The sequence below is a fragment of the Microtus pennsylvanicus genome, chromosome X, assembly GCF_037038515.1.
Source record: "Microtus pennsylvanicus isolate mMicPen1 chromosome X, mMicPen1.hap1, whole genome shotgun sequence".
Classification (NCBI taxonomy): Eukaryota; Metazoa; Chordata; class Mammalia; order Rodentia; family Cricetidae; genus Microtus; species Microtus pennsylvanicus.
In genome coordinates, this window is record NC_134601.1 from 117,530,071 (window position 1) to 117,548,068 (window position 17,998).

At 45.6% G+C, this 17,998-nt stretch overlaps 1 protein-coding gene across 5 annotated transcripts in view; it reads left to right on the forward strand.

Moving 5' to 3' along the window:
- Positions 1 to 5,808: 5,808 nt before the first annotated feature.
- Rai2 (retinoic acid induced 2) overlaps positions 5,809 to 17,998 on the forward strand; it is a 69,842-nt gene continuing 57,652 nt past the window's right edge. For 2 of the 5 annotated variants that reach the window (XM_075957948.1, XM_075957947.1), the window contains exon 1: positions 6,403 to 6,780. The gene's annotated coding sequence lies outside the window, so the exon portion shown is untranslated. Of the gene's footprint in view, positions 6,178 to 6,402; positions 6,781 to 17,998 lie in introns of those variants that run through there. The other 3 variants (XM_075957949.1, XM_075957946.1, XM_075957945.1) reach the window with 3 other exon arrangements.

Here is a 17,998-nt window from a genome sequence, read left to right on the forward strand (position 1 = left end):
CACACGTGTATGCACAGTTCTCCTCTGATCCTCCTCACGAGTTTGGTTTCTCTAGGGTTCATTTCAGAGCTCTCTTGTCTTTGCTCCTTCATGTACCACACCCACGCCATAGTTAGCAAAGGTATTCCGTCAAACAAAGGAAGTAACTTCTTCCAAACAAATCTGGGTCCATTTTCTACTCAAATAAAATTTACAGCCCTATTAGCTCATGTATCTGACTCCAAATCTCTATCTCAGCTATGACTCTGGCTATAACTTTCTTTTGGCCATTTGTTAGTGACTTTGTATGGAATCTACTATGTCTCTCACATGCTGCCTTTTTGCTTGGCTTGTACAGCTCTGTGCTGATGTGGCTAACCTCACAGCCTCAGATGATAGCCATATAATTCTAAGACCTGGCTTTCTCTGTTTACACCTCATATTCACTCGGTTAGAATACTTGCAGAAGGAAATGGGTATCAAAGCTCCCTGGGAATAGGAGAGCAAACAAAGATAAATTTGAAGGAAGATAATAATAAATTTGACAGTCACATACCTAAGGCCTCACACATGAGAGAGTTAAAGTGGAGTCGATGGAAAATATAAACAGAGCATCCTCCCCTGGTGTTTAAAACTAAGTGAGAAAGACAAGACATGAGGGAAAAGACAGCTATTATGGGTCTAAGGAATTAGCGACCTCAAGAGGGAAGCTGCACAAAGTCACACAGAGCAGTGACAGCGGCAGAAAGAAATAAATTCTTCTAGCCCCCAGCACAGGAGTTTCTGCTTTGCCAGAGGTAAAACATGCATTGAAGGTTCTGATAGAGTGGAAACCACTGTGCATACAGATGACCTGCCAAATTCAGCACAGTCGTGGATCATAACCTTGTGCCTGTTTACTAATGTCTTTAAGGTCAGATTATGCCTGCCATTATTCATCTACTTCTCTACACCTTTTGTTAGATTTATCTAAAGAGTAGCCCTTACTTCTGAGATAGTACTAAATCAAAGCAATGACAATCCTAGTATGGTGTATAGCTCTTAGGATGCTTTCAGCCTGCCAGCAATAGAGATTTGGCCTAAAAAAAGTTAACTGAAAAAGGCATGCATTCATTTACATAACATGATGTACAGGCTTCTAGCTCTAGAGTTGACTTTTCCAGTTTAGTAACAGCCGTGGACCTCAGTTTTCTGTCTTGTGTGTGTTGCTTTCAGCATTGCTTCCTCCTGGACCTACCTCTCAAGACCCAGGTTGGGCCCTGGCATAATTATTAATAGGAACTCCTTTCCCAGTGAGTAGTGACATGGTCTAGATGCTCAAGCACATGATTGGTTGCATTGCATTTCCACTGTCAGTCGCAAATGGAGTTATACCAACGACAGTCGCATCTGGAGTTATACTAGCGACAGTCACATCTGGAGTTATACTAATGACAGTCGCATCTGTTGGGATAAGGAGGGATAATGTCCTAGAGAGTAAGAACTTACCCATGAGTCCTCAGCAGATCTTTTCTTTTATCTATTTGACACATCTTAGAGCAGGAGGGATGCAGTTTTTCTTAGATCAAACAGATCCACCCTAAAGCTAGGATCACATTCTAAAGCACCTAAGTTTTACAGGAAAGGGGTGAGTGTCTGACGATTAATTTTTCTGCTAGACAAGAGAAATGAAGACTACAGAATGGAACTTCCATAAGCAAAGCTCTCTACGATGAGCTTGATTCCAAATCATGATACTTTCTCAGAAATTTTTTGTGAAATGGAAGGAACCACTCTGCGGATTATGAGATCATACAGAGCTCACTTGGACCCCAAGATACTGCAACATAGGACGAGAATGTTACATTATTCTTCTTTGCATTCTAGCATACAGCCTAGCGCTATAAAGTCGTTGCTGTTTAGCATACACTTAACAGAAGGACATACTCACGAATCCTTTGTTCAAGACTTTGATAATTTTATTCAAAGTCCACAATTAGAGATGAACACTGAAGCCCTCACCTCTACCCCATACAGACCACCTTAAGCACCTCTACCCCATACAGACCACCTCAAGCATCACCTTTCTGTCACCATTGCCATTCTATCAAATGTCAACACCTTTCCCTTTTGCCCATGGGCTCTGTCTATTCCTTGTGCAAAACTGTCATTTGCACTGAACTGTTTCTCTGAATGGTTTCTGTCTGCTTTCCTTAAGCCTGGATTTGACTTTAACCCTTTGTGTTTTAATTGACTCTTGCATTTTTCATCATTTTTCACTTTGCGCTGTGATTATGCTGGTAAAAACCCACCGCACTCCTGCATCCAGTAAACATTGATCACCCCCAAATCATTTGAAAATACGTCAACCTTGGGTACGTCATTTGCCTTCAGTCAGTAAGAAAGTACCAATACTGTACTCCCACCCACCAACACTCTACCATCTGTAACTACTGGGCTTTCATTAACCCTTTGAGAACCTCATGTGAACTCATATAGGTAATGATCAGTTACCAAATCAATTCACATATATCTTCTGCAGAGACAGCTCACTAGTTGTCACTGTCTCAGCCTATACCCAGGGCCTAACAACTTTATAATCTTGGTCTCCAGCTTAGATTTTGAACTCTAGACCTGCTTATGCGGCTACCCAGTAAATCCACATCTACTTACCCAGAACTTCCCGAGACAGACACTGGTTGGCATTCCAGCCAGGCACTGGATGTTACTATTTCCATGAGCTTCTCATACATGCAGCTACCAGTATCTCCCTATACTTGACAAGGACTCTCTCAAACTGACAGAAAATCGGCACCTCTCACCTACCTTCTTCACCTCTTCACTGAGTGCCCAAGAGTTCGCCCGTGGGTTTAAGCTCCAGTCTCCCAGGGTGGAAATTATACTCTGTCTTGCACTGACATCTCAGTTTGCCCTCTGTGCTTCTCTACTAGTGTTCTGTTCGACTCCAAATCAACATTTTAACCTTCCAATTTTTGTCTCAGGATTGCAATTCATGAATCATCTCTAGCCCCAGATCTGTTTCCCAGGGACCTCTATCTTACTGAGTACACCCTACCCACCCTGACACGTGAATCAACCATTCCACTTTCTCCCCTTCCCCAGCCATTAGTTGCTTCTATATCCTGAGAAATACTTGGCTCCAGTTCCTACTGTTCATTGGTGCCTACACGACCTTGACTTGATCCCTCGATATCGCAAATATAGACAGTCTCACTTTGTCTCCCAGCTATAAGTCTCTCCAACCCTGTCCATCACCCATTAATATGAAAGAACAAACATGTCAGTTCTCGGTCTACACCTTCCTTTATCACTTCGTGGCTTAGCACCCTTTAATGGTTTCCAATTACTATAATGAAAAACTCCTTTATAGGACAGACCAGGACCTCGAGTGACACCTAGCTTCCTTTTTCCTTCTTCTCTGCCATTCTATGAAGCCATTGTTCCAGAATCACGAGATATTTACAGGGTCTAGAACCCACTTACATATTCAGGCATTGATACCCACTGTTCCCTCCATTTATAATGCCTTCCTCTTATTTCAGAGAACTCCGGTTCATTTCCCAGCATTCTGTAGCTGTTATCATGTGAGTTCAACCTTTCCTGGCTTCTGTGCTCACTCTGCTACTCTCCACTCTTCCTGGTAGGTGGTCACTTAGCCTACTTCATTACTTACTGTGTATCTTGTTCCATCACGGTGTGTTAAACTTTACTCATCAGTTTGCAAAGAAGGGTCAGTAACCATTTCTCAACCATCTCCCTAAATGACATTTTTTAACTCAGTGGCTGGGTAATGAGTATGTAAATATTGATTTATATTCATTATTTACATTTTAGTTATATATGTCTATAAAATTAATTAATACTATATTTATATATTTTATATTTATCATTTAGTGTCACCAAATATTAAAATTACAGATCTCAAAAACCACCCTTGGCCCACCCTGGAAGATCATTGCTACTTGTGGTTTCCCACTGGTTTGCACGCCCTTTCTTCCCTCCACTTTATCAGCTCTCCTTCCGTATTATTGCCCCGTTTCTTTCCCAAAGCACCCTCTAACCTCCAAAGCAGACCAACCCTTCTTTTTTTCCTCTTCAAGGGGAAATGTAGAAAGATGCCACTGTACATTTCTTTGGAAATGGGAGTCATGATGCCTGTTTATTACACATTGGTCTGATTCAATATAATCATTCTTGAAAGTATATATACACCTCAAAGGGCTGCTATATGAATCACAACTGCCAGCGAAGATCAAACATTAACCCGGCATTGTGATGAAGCCAACAAAAGAAACAGCTAGTAATTGCCTTCCAGGATATATATCAAGTCTCTACCTTATATACACATTCCCCCACATCACACACACACACAAAACGTTTATGGGTCTTTCATCCATGAACTTTCTCAATTATAATTGCCCAGCTGTGTCTTTAGTTGTATTCCAGCCAGGTGCTGGCAACTGAAACTTCACATATCTGATCCAAGAGCTCTGAATAGAGGAAGTCGCCAGCTTTCTGAAATGACTGAAGACACGTCCTTAGCAAAATAGTTCCACAGGTACTGTGTTCTCTAGGCTAGCTTCAACTCCCAAATCCTGTCTGACCGAAGCTATGGATGTGCTGCTGACAGTCATTACTATCAACTCTCAACTTTTGATTTCTGTCCCTGTATCAACTGACTTCTAATTAAATAAACTTTTCAAAAATGAGCAATATAGGATGAAGTACGGGTACTAGCAGGGCGACTTCTACAGCATTTGGGGGGTACATACAGAAGTAGTCTAAAGTCAGTACAAAATAATTCTTTATTTGCAGAAACTGAATACATGTTATTCAACTTTACACGAAGGCAATTATAGTGTAACTTTTAAATACCTTTTTATGGAGAAAGTCCACAAAGTGCCCACAGAGGTTCTAATTTGACCCTGGATGCCACCATATTGTGTTCTCATCATATCATTGTTAGAAGGAAAGCTTTCGCATACAAATGCAGGTTCCCATACTAGTTATGAGCGGGAGGGTAAAGTGGAAGCTCTCTAGGTAGGTATTTTGTATTCTTGTGGTCATCCCAAATTCTAGTAGAGAAATGCTAGGATTCCTACCCACAGTGTTGAGACTTGAAGGGCTGTAAGATTCATACTGTTCTCTGATCTGGCTACAGTAATTCCTGCTCTATTGCTCTTTCTCAAACACCATAATCTTGTTTTGATTAATAGAGAGACAAAAATCCTCTACGCCTTTGAGGATTCATTAAACTAATGCAATTGCCCCCTTTGCCATCTTAAACATTTTTTAAAGGATTTAGACTTCAATAAATTTTGATGATCAGTAATATTATTGATTCATACTTTTTATTTATGGGTCAACAACCACGTCTTCATCATGCCGGCAACTCCAGCTTTTACATTGCCCAGTATCTGGCAAACACTAGGTCCCGAATCCATATTAGATTAACATGTGACTCACATCTTAGTTGGAAATGATATTCTGTTACTGGACTAATTTTGTCTTTGCTAACGTCCTGCCTTTAGAACACCATCTCTGACCTAGACCTAGCTGGCTGCTCCTTCCTCAAGCCCATTTCCATCACCCAAACACTTTCCCTCTTAAGCTCTGCTCTTCTCTCCTTTTCATCCTAAGGTCTAGAGTGGTCCCCAGCTCTCCTGGAAGCAGCAGGGTCCCCGCTCCTCTGAGCCTTCCCAACACTCCCCCACACCCCCCCCCGCGCGTACACACACACACACACACACACACACACACACACACACATCTCGCCTCCAGGTCCCCAGCCTTCTGTCACCCCGCACCGCCCACAACCACGCCCTCCCCGTGGGCGAGATCACCTGTCCCTCCTCTGCCGCCGCCTCCTTCGGTACCCTTTCGCTCCCCTCCTGCTCCCCTTCCTCCGCCACCTCCCCCAAGCCCTCCTCTTCCCCGCCTCCTCCCACCCCTTGGTGTATATAGTAAAGGCCAGGCGCTGCACGCAGACACCCACTCGCCCGGACACAGGCACACACGCACAGGCACAACCGGCAGAGTCAGAAGCGGCAGCAGCGACAGCGGCTTGGTGACAGCAGCGGAGTAGGCTCCCACCGCTGTGCACCCCCTTCAGGCGACCGGCGGCGAGGCCAGACCAAGAGAGTTTCCTCACCGGCGACCACCCCGTGGCTTCCTGGAGGCGGCGGCCCCGATCGCGAGGTAGCAGCCGCTGCGTTCCGGTGCGGGCCGGGGTCACCCCCGCCCTCCCTAGGCGGACCTGCCACCGGGACGCAGGGGCACGCCAGGCTGGGCGCGCCTGGCGGGGCCCGGCGCCCCGGGAGGGGCCTGCCTGCTCCCGGGGGCAGGACGGCGCCCAGAGGCCGGGGCCAGTGGGGAGGGCCGGGCGGGGGCGGGGACGCCGGCCGAGGCCACCACTTGTGCGGCGCGCCCAGGCCCGGCTCCCGCTAGCCGGCGCCACGCACTGGCCGGCCCGGCCGGGGACAGTCGGGAAGGCGGCGCCGGTGGTGGGGCGGGGGCCTCCTGAAGTCGGTTTCGGGCCGCCACCAGCTCTGGCACTGGGCACAGAGGGCTGCGCGCGGCGCACTCCGTGCCCGAGCACCGCACCGGGCTTGTCTCGGTATCTGCCATTCTGCCCTAGCCAGGAAAACCCGGCGCCTTCCAGGCCCTTCGAAAGATGGATTCTGTTGACGTATCTGGCGGCCCTGGCGAGCTGGGTGGAAAGTTGGGTTTTGCCAGATCGTGCTGGGATCCTCTTTGTGCCGCTCAGCGAGTCCCGCATCCCGCTGATCCCGCTGGAGCAGGGTGAGTGCGCGTCGGCACCCCGGTGCCCCCCAATGCCCAGACCCGGGGTGGCCGCACCAGCTCCGGCTTTCTGCCATGTTAGGCACCAAGAAGCGTCCTCGCTGCCTTTTTTTTAAAATGCGTTCATTTCAGTGGCGCCTTTTGCTGCGGAGGGAGTTATTGCCTCTCTGCGTGTTAGCTTTTTTTTTTTTTTTCCGGGACTGGGGTTGTGCTCTGTGTGTTTGCTTGTTTGCTGTTTAAAGCCCGACTATTGTTCAGAATAAGCTCCGCCTGGGTGGGGAAACGGCATCCCACCACAGTTGTTGGCGAGGGGTCGAAATGTTGCCAAACAGCTGCTGCTTTGTGTTTCCCTATCCGAAGTCCGTGGAGTAGGTTTGGGGCACCATGGACGGGTGGAGAGACAGACAGGGCATGAAGAAAGACGGTGGCTTTGGAAAGAGCGAATTGTCACCCACCCCGTGGCACTCAGCCTCCCCTCTGACTGCCAAACTTTTATGAATATTCCTCTTGTGAAAGAGAGAAGTCTAATGAATTTAGCTTATTTTTTAAAGGAGGCAACCCAGCTTTAACAATGGTTTGGGAACTTAATCAATGAAAAAGGGAAGGGAGGAGGAGAGGCGCTGCCACCATATCAGGGATGTGGCTGCTTCTTGCAGAGTCAGGTAGTGGAGAAGTGGGTGGGCTAGGCAGGGCGCAGCGTTTGGGGGCCGCATACCTACAACTATTAGTAGCTCTTACCTGTATCCGCTGATACCACCCACCCTTGTGCCCTCAACCTTCTGGGCTGCCCCCGGTCCTGGCAATGGGCTTGAGAGGCGGCTTGCGGCAGCGAGAGGGCCAGCCTCCCTCATCTGGCGTTTTTAAGGATATGTAAATATTTTGCTGAGGATAAGTGACATCAACAGAATGATATTCCGCAGAGCCCGGGTGTGCAGCGATGATAAATAGATACAGCCAAACAAAGTTTTGATAACCGCGTATTCTCATGGCTCGCTCTGTTTCGTTTGGTCTTTGTTTTTGTTGGTTTAGCATTATCTCGCATCCTCTGGTGTGATCCCTTTATTTAGCCAATATTGGGAGGTTCTCTTTCGAACACAGAGAAAAGCGGTCAGCAGGGAGAGAACAGTTCTTATCCTTTTCTGCATCAGGCAAGATTTTCTTCGCTTTCCCAGGGTCTCTTTCCCACCGTTTTCTAGCTATCTTTTCTTGTCTCCTTTTTAACCATCGCAATTGTGTGCTGGTAGACCAAGAGACTTCAGCTAACTTTGAAAACGTTGTGGCAGAGTCTTTGTTTCAGTAGTATACCAGGGGGACAGCAGAGAGGTTAGTAGGCAGGGAGCCCCTCCCCAGGGTGGTGCTATGCTTTTTCTTCATATTTTCTCCCAGAAAGACAACGGGAGAGCTGTGTCACTTGCATAAGCAAGGATGGACCCTAAGGCACAGAATCACAAGCCATAAGCCTGGTAGCTTCAAAATTCCTCTGGCCCTTAGGAGCTTAGGGAAGCTACTCCCCAATTCCAGACAGCCCCGCCCCACCCTACACACAGAGATACAGTTTCCTGCCAATGGCTATTCCCTTCTAAGCCTGACAGATGCCCACCGAGTGCATGGCCAAAGTGGCCCTGGCACTTTGAGCCATCAGATTGAAACTTGTGGGGAAGGGAGGCAAGGCTGTTTTGTTACCAACTCAGGCCTACCCAAGGGGTTCCTTTATTATTCAAAGACTCCAGGACCACCTGCAGGGAGGTTTGGGCCAAGAAAGCTGCTCATCCCTGGAACAAATGAGAATGCTGTTTCCCAAGTGGTGCCAGTCACTTGCTTGAGAGCAGGTTGATAGGCACTTAGGCAGGAAGTATAAAGCCAACTGCAGAATCTTTTATCCAGAAAACAGAGGCAAAGCAGAGCAGAAAATAAAACAACAAAAATCAAAAAACAACCAACCAACCAACCAACAAACAAAAGTCCATAGGTTTGGAAGTGAGTGAGCAGGTGTGGCCTAGAGAGCTTCAATGCCAGAAGCCAGAGGATTCTAGCTCCAATGGCTCAGGGACTAGGGAGAGTACTGGTCTCCTAAATCCCTTGAGCCAGAATGGAGCTATTCTGTATGTGCAGACAGCCACACACATGGCGTGCTCCGAAGCCACAGGAAGAAAATAGCAAGTGTCTGTTCTCTGACTCCTCCCCATCCCTAGATTAGTGGGGAGGAGGGAAGAGGTGGGGAAAAAATTGGAAAGGAAGCTAACATTTGTTCTTGCCCTGTCTGCCAGGGACCGAATATGTGGCAAACCTTCTCAGTGACCCTGTGACCCCAGTGAGGCATTATTTAACAAATAATTCTCAGAGAAATTGTCAGTCCTGATCTGATTCCAGACTTTGGTGATTATGATTTAAAACAATATGTCTCTCTGCCCCTGCCCAGAGCCCTTTATTTATTTCTCCCAAAGGCCAGAGTCCTCAACCCATTTCTCCTTCATAAAATATGGCACCTAATTAGTGTGTGTGTGTGTGTGTGTGTGTGTGTGTGTGTGTGTGTGTAGGGGGTGGGGGAGAACTTACCAGTGGACCTGTGCTGCACATATGTGCCATGTAAATCCAAACTGGTTCCTGACTCTTTCAGATGGTGCCCTTTTATTTAAGAATCCCCCAAACCTACTGTTACTAGATAAATGAAAGTTGAGTGACCCAATGATGAAGTCGATGGACTGAACAGTGGCGGAGAGGGAGCCATAAATCATTGTCAATGGAGATGGAGCAGGAGAAATCCAGAGGTCTGTAGGTTGGACGCGGACACATAGCTTTTAGTGTCATGCCCCAGTTGGAGCCCCATTCTCATGAGCCTAGATTCAATCCTTAGGACACCCATGTGAGGACGAGGCTAGAACTATTCATTGCATTATACAGATAAGGGAACTGAGATGACCAAGGCCTGTGGTAGAACCAAATGGTAGGTGAGGAAGCTTTGATTCTTTACTATCTCTGAAATTCTAAATAAATATGAGGAGGGGATTTCCTATGCAAGTCTCTGAACCTCCTTCCAATCATAGGGCCTTTAGATCCTAGCAATTCCAGAGCCACCAAAGAGCCACCGTTGAATCCATAAACGAGGGACTAGCCACCCCTCCAATGGGAATATGAGGAGAAACTTAGAGAATGAGGCTTTCTATGAGGGCAAAGATGGCTAATTGCACTTTCCCCATGCACAAAAGCCTATGTGGGCTTCTGAATTAAGCTTGATTTGGGGGATCAGGATGACGTTCTTGCTGTAGAGTTGGAAGCTCTTTGTCTTTGGAGAATGCCTCTGATTGCCACTTTTCCCTCCCACCTGATCATCTGCCTAGGTGCCCATCATCTCATTCTCCCTACACGCATGGCCTCTCCTCTGTGGCTCGCAATTTTGGATGAGCCTCTTGAGTCTATGACTCCTCTGTCCTCTGATGGCAGCTGGGCGAAGGACATTTTGGCAGCCACATTAGTACTTTGGGGTTTCACACATGACCCCCCTTCTTTTCCTTGCCAAGAACGCACGCGCGCGCACACACACACACACACACACACACACACACACACACAAATGCACAGACACAGGCACATGTAATTTGATCATGTTCCTGTATCTGATTCCCCAAATTAGATTGTTAACCCACAATTGTTATTGGACGATGTGCTTGGCTTTGGTGGTTTTCTTTCACAGCCCCTGCCTTGAACAAACCAGAATAGCTAAGGTAAAGGTAGTTTAACCAGCAGCTGCCTAGAGTAATGGTGGTGGTACTTACTGGTTTCCTCACGGCTGTGGGGCAGCTTCTGCATGTGGGCATGGTCTGGGTTAGTCAGTTTGGGTTCCTGGAACCCAACTGGCTAAACTACTTACCTTTGAGCAATGTAAATTTATCAGTTCCAGAGACTGGGAAATCCAGAATCAATTTGCTATCTCACTCACTGTCTGGTGAGGGCCTTTTAAAATTCATAGAAGTGACTTCTCATTGTACTCTCCCGTGACAGAAGGCACAAGTGAATTCTCTGAATGTTTCTCTCTCTTTCTGTCTCTGCCTGCCTTCCTCTCCTCCCTGGTACTAGGGACTTAAGTCAGGGCCTTGTGCATCTTAAGAAGGTACTCTACCACAGATTTCCCTCTCCTGCCCTCTAGGCTCTCTTTTATAAAGGCAATAATTCCTTTGATGGGGGTTCTGCTCTCATGATCTAATCATTTCTTGGAGGCCCCCACTCCTTAATCTCATCACCTTGGGGATTAAGATTTTAACATACGAATTTCTAATGGAGGAACACATGCAAACCTTCAGAACATGCATCTTTTCCGTGCATTTCTTAAATGCCTATTTTAATCTTTCTGGGCTCCCAGAACACCCTAGTCTTCATAGTTTCAATTTCTATTGTTATCATCAGCTTTGTCAATTCCATATTTATAAGAATTTTGGAGCACACCCTTTTTATGTCTGTCACTCCCCTTTCCATGGCCTTTTAGCTTGCAGCTCAGCACTAATAGGAATTCTTCATGGTCATGAGAACATTCTATATACTACGTACTATAAAATACAAAAGGCATTGGCACACATGGCTATGGAGTACTTGAAAGGCAGCTTGTCCAAAATAAGGTGTGTTGTAAATGTAATATATGTATTGGAATTCTAAGGGCACAAAAAAGAAGGCAAAAGAGCTCATTCATCATTTGAAATTATATTGTGATATTTTGGATCCATTGGTTAAATTATATAAAATTAGAAATAATATTGTTTGTTTATTTTCGTTTTTTAATGTGACTACTAGTGTATTGTAGATTGCTATTCTATTTCCATCAGACACAGGCTTCCCGGCCACACTAACCACCAATTTTGTAATGTCATAGCACCTGCAGATGCGCTGGGGTGGGGCACTAAATCCCTCTGTCTCCATGACAGATGGGAGGCCTTGTGCTGACTCAGTAGGCACAGCGGCTGACATTAGACGAGCGTGCTTTGCAGTAACTAAGGTGCCATTGGGGGAGTTCCCCACCAGGCATGCCTGTGATCCTGCTCTGAGAAGTGTGGGCTGCAGGAGCCTAAAGCAGAAATCCAGGCAGAGCTGGGGACTAAAGGTTAGGCTAACTTGAACAAGATGGCCTCTTCCCTTTCTGTTGGCCTCACTTCTTCTGAACGTCCAGGCTATGCTCTTATCCCTTTGAAGGAGTTATCTCCTGCCTACACTACTGATTTTCTCACACCTGCCTAGTGACAACAGAAAGTACTGTCTTTCTCAGGGATTTGTGCTTGGAGAACAATGTGCCCAGTGGATACCCTCATGCTGAAAATGGGTTAGTCGAGAGCTGTGGCCATTCTTAAAGAAGAAAGGAAGGTCCACACTCTGTCATCTTTTGACAGCTTCATGCAAGCAACAACAAAGACACACAGTTTCTCTAAGAAACACGGGATTGTTTCAAAGAAACCCAATATCGCATACCCCAATAGTACCACCGATACGGCTACCTGAGGAAAGGAACCCCCAGGGATGGGAGAAAGATTTCAGCTGGCACCGCGAGATCACCTCAGCCATAGCCATACATTCCTGGGCCCTTCCCTGGGTGCTAGGCAAGGCATGAATAGATGCGAGAGGGATGGAATAATGAACTTGGGACCGTGGTGATTTATAGGTCAGGCGCCTGTGGCTCTGGCTCCTGAGGGCGCTGCCCCCACAGGGAACCCTTGGCTGACCTCCTCAGACTCCTCGGAAGGAGCTGGTTTTGTTTCCCATGGCAGAAACAGACTGTTTACTGGAGCGCAGGAAGAATCCGACATTCTGGCGAAAAATAATTCATTAACAGCCAGGGTATTACCATTTCCCTGGAAAAGCTCCTCCAGCTGCACTAGAGCAACTGTTCTTTTTCAGCAACAGAGCGAGTCTTGCTGGCAGACACGACTGGCTCTGTTGGGGTGTTTTTGTTGTTGATATTATTTTTGCCTTTGTATGGACGGCCACTTTTGCCTTATAATTCAGAGAAAGAAGCAGAGAGGTCTGGAACAGTCCAAACGATGTATGTTTCAGCCCGCCTGTCTTCAGCGATTCAACCTCGCAAATCTAAGCTGACTTGAATAGCATAGGCTTTTTTTCCCTAATCATTCCCCACCCCGCCACCACCCCTATCCCCAAGCTGGGGGCACTGGAGATCCACACAGAATGTTCGAGAACTGAAGGAATTCCAGGGAATCCCAGCACCTGCTCTTACAATCCTTTGAAAGCAAATTGGCTTGAAGGGTCCCCTCCAGCTTCCCACCACCTCACCCCAGGCAGAACTTCCTATCTTGATTCTGTGGAATTCTGTTGTTACTATTAATTGGTACAGCGGGGCCAAAGTATGTTATTCATCATCCCAGTTCTGAGGACACTGGGACAGCCAGAAAAGCGTCACCAAGAGAATGAGCTGCTTGCTTTGGTCCCTAAAGAATGACTGAATCTATATGCATAAAATGAAATGATTCCAGAAGCTTATAATGATTTGGAAAAAAGTAGCCTTTTAATTATTTATATTTATTTATGTTTAAACAATATTTTCTCATTTTACATACCTATCCCAGTTCCCACTCCCTCTTCTCCACCCACTCCCTCCACTTCCACATCCCACCCGCACCCCAGAGAGGGTAAGGCTTCCCATGGGGAGTCAGCAAAGTCTAACACATCACTTTGAGGCAGGACTGAGGCCTTGCCCCCTATATCTAGGCTGAGCAAGGTAGCCTTCCAAAAAGAATGGGATCCAAAAACCCAGTTCAAGCACTACAGATTAATCCTGGTCCCACTGGCAGTGGCACAACATACTTTAAAAAAGTGTTTTATCTATTTGTGTGTGTGTGTGTGTGTGTGTGTGTGTGTGTGTGTGTGTGTTGGTGTCTCATGCTCAGAAGGGTGTTCCCAGTTAGCAAAAAAGGAAAGAACGTCTTTTCCTTGTTTTAGCTGTTTTAAAAGAAGCAAGCCTAATTGCTGTTTGAGTGAGACACAATATATTGATTTTGGTTTTGTATGGAACATAACTAGACAATCATTTTATTTTATGAGATATTAATTTCCATCAATCTAGACTGTTGAAATATGCACTTTAAATGCTCCATTTCTTTACTGTTTCAATATACTGGCTGAGAATGTTTGTCACGTATGTAGAAAAACAGTACATATGCCCATATGTCCTTAGTCAATGAATATATAAACTAACCTTAGATGTTTGAAGACAGTATTTTTTCCCTTTTGTTGACTGCCAGGATTATGTGTGTTAAAAGCTAAGTATCTTTGGCTTTATCTGGAGCGGTTTCTCCATATTGACCCTACTGACATTTGGGGGCAGGCCAGTCTTTGTTGTGAGAGAACTGTTCGGTGTACTGCAGGATGTACCAGAGACCAGTAGCATCACCCCTCCCTCTGTCCTGAACCCTGCCAAATGACCCATTTGTGACAAAATCACCACGGTTAAGAACGCTGGTCTAGAGCAAAATTTAATAAGTAATTTGTGGGTTTCAGAAAATTCAATTTGAAATAATCAAAGATACAATGTCCTTCCTTTGAATCTTATGTATACAATTCACGGGGGCAGTTGGAAGTGGGTCATGGTCCTGATTTAATTGTGGATGGATGTATATGATTTCTATGTACTGAGGTAGGTTTAAAAATAAACTTTTAAAGGCAAGCAATCGAATAAGTTGTAGGTGATTGGAGGACATATTGTGGGAACTCACAGCTTTTCTGCCTAAGAGAACAGGCTTATTCTCCCTGATTATTTTTCACACACACCCGATTCCAGGTGTGACATCAAAGCCACCAGACATCTTCAACTGCCACTCCCTCTGCTCTTATTTTTCCTGTAGCAGCTTAATTCGGAGCCTCAGTGGGCTTAGGAGCACTCGGTTCCACCAGACACATTTCAGACTGTGACATCCCTTTTGCCCACTGCTACAATCTGTGTTTTCTGGTACTCTTGAGAACAAAAGCCAGTGGGAGAAAGGTGATGCATTTTCCACAATTACTGGACCTTCAAATTGAAGAGGGCCTCTAACATTCGCATGCTTATTACTGTGCAGGAACGCCTCTGTTTGGCAAACTCCTCTAGGAAAAGATGCCAGCAGAGGTCCTTTGGGTAGCAGGAAAACATGACAAATTATCCCTCAAGACAAGCCCCAGGCCACATATTTTTTTCTCGTGGTCTCTTGAAATACTAGAAATTTCTGCATGCTGCACAAAGATATCATGGGGGGGGGGGGGGGAATCCGCATCCTGCCTATTATGTAGAAAGCAAAAGACAGAATGTGGATCCTTCTGTAGACAAGGAAAATGTTCCCAGCCCATCCTGGCCATACCAGTCTCTCAGAGTGAAAAGACTGTACAGGTGTACTAGTAGAGGGACAGCTGGTCAGAAAGGAACTCAGTGGACGGTGGTGTAGTTTGTAGCCACTCCGGTCTGACTGATCTTTTCCGCAAAGTATCTGTGGTATTCAGAGTGTCACACCTTCTTCCTGGCTTAGCCAGCATGGACGATGGAAAGGTGCGCATCTATTGACTTGCCAAGGCTGCAGTCCACCTTCCTTGGTGAGTTCGAGCCTCAATTAAAGAATGTCCTGAAAAAAATAAAAAATAATAAAAAGAGTGTCCTGAGTTCTCCCTATTGTTGGAAAGGGAAAAGCAATAAACTGGCCGTGATCCACAATGTGCTGGACCCAGGCAGATAAATAATTGATTTGCAGCAGGAGACACTTGGTCGTTCCGAGCTGCCAGCACTTGCAGATCAGGATTTGGGTGATGGTCGCAGCACTGGGAGAGGAAACAAGATCATAAATCTGGGCTTTGGAGGCTAGTGGCGTGGTGCAGAGGCCACTGGGGCTACTGGTGTGTACAGACAGGTCTGCGTGGTATGTTGATCCTCAAAATAATGGCAATGGGAATGGCTGTGAAAAACATTTAGACCCTTGTCATAAAAATGCAAACAGTCTTCCTGCTATAGGAAAAGGCTAAATAAACTCTATTGCAGCTGTATTAAGTAGAAACAGATTTGAAATAGTGTGTTTTTTTCCCTTTTTCTGAGACATTTATAGCAGGTTGGGCAAAGGCTGCCACTATCTTTTGTGACTCCGGAAGAGTGTTTTCCAGATGGTCCTTGATGTTTTTCTCTTTACTAAGCTTAGCTGAACATGCCTCACTTGGGAAAGTTCATAGGAACCTGTATTATTTTTTTTTCAGACCACAGAAGCCATTGATTGGCTAACAAATCAGTGGATGGGAATGGGCTGAACCTGCACTGAGGGATGAATTTCCTTTTGCATTTTATAAATGAGACAAGCATCAAGGAAAGCTTAAAGAGTGGGTGCTCTTTAACTATTTATAGCAGGGCTTGGAAGACCATACAGGGCTCGATTTCCTATGAATTTGCATTTATTTTTTTCTAATGCAATGCTCTCCTCTTTGCTAAAACTCAGCAACATTACTGTTTCCTTCCCAATATCTCATCTAAGGAGCGCATGGATACGTTTCAGATTGAGCAATTAGCTCTGGCTGCAGTTTCTCTTTGTGAAAAACAAACCCCACTAACCTTTCACACTGAATATGAAACTATTGAGTGTGAAAATACCAGTGTGAGATCATTTGTCTTAAGATCTTTTGTGGCTTATAACCTGAATTTGTTTTTTTTTTCTTTTTTCTTTTGAAGAAGAGAAAGAGGATTCTTTTCTGTCCTCTGAGATAGGACACACCCACTCCAGGACCTCCAGCTCTTAGTAGCTAAGTAGATGAGCCTGAGGTCAGCAGAGCTGTCCATTTTTCTTAGTGTTAAAATCTCTTTATGATGGATCAAGATAGCCACTGGCATTTGGGTTTTAGCATCTTTATTTAACAAAATCGAAAGTTGTTTAATTCTTTTGTCATCTATTTTGGGGTGTGTGTGTATCTGTGTGTATGAGTGTGAGGAGTGCTCACATGTGTGTGTGAGTGTGTGTATTATTGTACTTGCATGTGTATGTGGAGACCAGAAAACAACCTCGGCTGTTGTTCCTTAGGTCCCATCTACCTTGGCTTTTGAGACATAGTCTCTCATTGACTTGAGCTAAGCAAGCAAGCAGGCGAGCTGGACAGTGAGCCTTAGGAATCCCCCAGTCTTCACCTCTCCGGCACTGGGATCACAAGCGCATTCCACCATGCTCTGCTTTTTTAGTGTGTGGTGTCTTTGGCTCACCTTGAGGTCCTTGTGCATAGGAGCTTTACAGACTGAGTTATCTCTTCGGTCTGTATACTGCATTTTAAAATTGATGTATTTTCTTTTTAGTTTTTCTGTATGTGTGTGGGTATGTGCACATGAGTGGACATGCTCGTAGAAGCCAGAGGCATCAGATCCCCCTGGATCTGATGTTACAGGCAGTGTGAGCTGACCACTGTGGGTGCGGGGAACCGAATTCTGGTCCTCTGCAAGAACAGTTCACTCTTTTAAATCCCTGGACCATCTCTTTAGCCCCCATCCTCCTTATAACAACATATTTCTTATCTACAATATTAATAAGTCTGGGATTCTCCCCAGGAGATAGTATATCAATAAGGGTAGCCTTTGTTAAGCTTCCTGTCCTGGGAAGGAAAAACAAAACAAAACATGAGCAAGGGTCCTGGGGCTGCTACTGTAAGTCTATTACTCAAGTCTCCTGTCCTCTGACCCCTAGAAAGCTGCTTCTTCCTAAATCCCATGTAAAAGATGGAGTTATGGCTTCAGATGACTATGAGGGCAAAGTTGGCCCATCACACTCTGACATCTGAGCAGGCAACATTCACCCTTATCTTTGGATTCTAAATGCCAGTATCACTGCCAGTTCCCAGGGGCTTAAATATCCTTCACCTTCCCTTTAGCTCTGCCCACCACCCTATGAATACAAACTTCAAAAGCATGCCCCCTGGCCCGGCCTAGCCTCTGCTGTGCTCTAAACGATTTGTGCTTGCTCCCTTAACTGCTGTTCCATGGGCCTATGCCAGCTTCCTTTTGCTAAAGGGCTCCTCGGGTAGCGTCTTTTCAGCTGAAGAACATGTTCCTGGTGAGTTAAAATAAAACCTCATTCTTGAAGCTCTCTCTTCGTTTTCCTAACCCCTTCTCCTTGTAGATTTCCTGACCAACCTGCAATCAGGTGCCCTGTTAGGCTGTCTCTGGGTTTGTACAGCTGTTCTGGGATGGGTTATATTTAGCTTATATGCACGTCAGGGTGGTAAGAATTGACAGGAA